The sequence below is a fragment of the Triticum urartu genome, chromosome 5A (genome assembly GCF_056163025.1).
Source record: "Triticum urartu cultivar PI428250 chromosome 5A, HENAU_Tu73, whole genome shotgun sequence".
Taxonomy (NCBI): domain Eukaryota; kingdom Viridiplantae; phylum Streptophyta; class Magnoliopsida; order Poales; family Poaceae; genus Triticum; species Triticum urartu.
In genome coordinates, this window is record NC_141877.1 from 559,081,827 (window position 1) to 559,084,362 (window position 2,536).

A 2,536-nucleotide genomic window follows, 5' to 3' on the forward strand; every position below is an offset into this window, starting at 1 on the left:
ACCTAAGAAGCAAAAAATTGCAATAAATAAAGCACTAGAACAAAAACTAATTGGACTATTGGAGGAGTCACATACCAAAGAACAATCCCCCAAATAAGTTTTGTGAATGGAGCTTTGAGCTAGCAGATCGAAAATGGCAGCAAGATGAGCTCGATATCGTCCTTGAGCTGGTTGGTGATTTTTTGGGGAGGAAGAATAAGTGTGTGGTGGCTGGAATAAGTGTAGGGGGGGCACCAGGGGCCCACGAGGCAGGGGGCGCGCCCTGGACCCTCGTGGCCTGGTGCTGGCTCCCCCTGATGTGTTCTTAGTGCCAGATATTCTCAAATATTCTAAAAAAATCATATTAAATTTTCAGGGCATTTGGAGAACTTCTATTTTCAGGGTATTTTTTATTGCATGAATAATTCAGAAAACAGACAGAAAATACTATTTTTGCTTTATTTAATATAAATAACAGAAAGTAAAAAGAGGGTACAGAGAGTTGTGTTTTCTAAATTCATCCATCTCATGCTCATCAAAAGGAATCCACTGACAAGGTTGATCAAGTCTTGTTAACAAACTCTTTTCGAATAACATGAAACCGGAGAATCTTCGAATAACACTAGGTTACCTCAATGGGGATATGCATGTCCGCAATAATAAGAATATCATATTTCTTCTTGACAGTAGGAAGAGGAAATTCAAAACCTCCAATAGTAATAGTTGAAAATTTTCCAATAGAATTGATACTGTGGACCTGAGGTTGTTTCCTAGAAAAGTGTACCGTATGCTCATTACCATTAACATGAAAAGTGACATTGCCTTTGTTGCAATCAATAACAGCCCCCGCAGTATTCAAAAAGGGTCTTCCAAGAATAATAGATATACTATCGTCCTCGGGAATATGAAGAATAACAAAGTCCGTTAAAATAGTAACGTTTGCAACCACAACAGGCACATCCTCACAAATACCGACAGGTATAGCAGTTCATTTATCAGCCATTTGCAAAGATATTTCAGTAGGTGTCAACTTATTCAAATCAAGTCTACGATATAAAGAGAGAGGCATAACACTAACACCGGCTCCAAGATCACATAAAGCAGTTTTAACATAGTTTCTTTTAATGGAGCATGGTATAGTTGGTACTCCTGGATCTTCAAGTTTCTTTGGTATTCCACCCTTAAAAGTATAATTAGCAAGCATGGTGGAAATTTCAGCTTCCTGTATCTTTCTTTTATTCGTAACAATATCTTTTATGTACTGAGTATAAGGATTCATTTTAAGCATATCAATCAAACGCATACGCAAAAAAATAGGTCTAATGATTTTAGCAAAGCACTCAAAATCCTCATCATCCTTTTTCTTGGATGGTTTAGGAGGAAAGGGCATGGGTTTCTGAACCCATGGTTCTCTTTCTTTACCGTGCTTCCTAGCAACAAAACCTCTCTTATCATAACGTTGATTCTTTGATTGTGGGTTATCAAGATCAAATGCAGGTTCAATCTCTACATCATTGTCATTGCTAGGTTGAGCATCAACATGAACATTATCATTAACATTATCACTAGGTTCAGGTTCATTACCAGATTGTGTTTCAGCATCAGAAATAGAAATACCATTGGGATTCTTAGGTGTGTCAACAACAGGTTCACTAGAAGCATGCAAAGTCCTATCATTTTTCTTTTTCTTCCTTTTAGAAGGACTAGGTGCATCAATATTAGTTCTCTGAGAATCTTGCTCTATTCTCTTAGGATGGCCCTCAGGATACGAAGGTTCCTGAGTCATTTTACCACCTCCTGTCACAAATCTAACAGTATTATCATTTTTCTTATTATTTAATTCATTGAGCAAATCATTCTGAGCCTTAAGTACTTGTTCTACTTGAGTGGTAACCATAGAAGCATGTTTACTAATAAGTTTAAGTTCACCCTTAACACTAGCCATATAATCACTCAAGTGTTCAATCATATAAGCATTGTGTTTCAATTGTCTACCAACATAAGCATTAAAATTATCAAACTCATCTAAGCATTGGCTAGCAAACTTAATAGGCGGGATTCCAGCTTTATCATATCTATAGAGAGAATTTACCTTTACTACCTGTGTGGGGTTATCAAGACCATGTATTTCTTCAACGGGCGGCAAATTAAGACCATGTATTTCTTTAATAGGTGGTAAATTATTAACATCTTCAGTTTTAATACCTTTTTCTTTCATAGATTTCTTTGCCTCTTGCATATCTTCAGGACTGAGAAATAGAATACCCCTTTTCTTCGGAGTTGGCTTGGGAGTTGGTTCAGGAAGTGTCCAATTATTTTCATTAGTCAACATATTATTCAATAGCAATTCAGCTTGATCAACAATTCTTTCCCTGAAAACACAACCAGCGCAACTATCCAGGTAATCTTTGGAAGCATCGGCTAGTCCATTATAAAAGATATCAAGTATTTAATTTTTCTTAAGAGGATGATCAGGCAAAGCATTAAGTAATCGTAGAAGCCTCCTCCAAGCTTGTGGGAGACTCTCTTATTCAATTTGCACAAAATTATATATTTC

General features: G+C 36.6%; 1 pseudogene; it reads right to left on the reverse strand.

Moving 5' to 3' along the window:
- Positions 1-601: 601 nt before the first annotated feature.
- Positions 602-2,311, reverse strand: LOC147972854 (uncharacterized; annotated as a pseudogene).
- Positions 2,312-2,536: the final 225 nt, after the last annotated feature.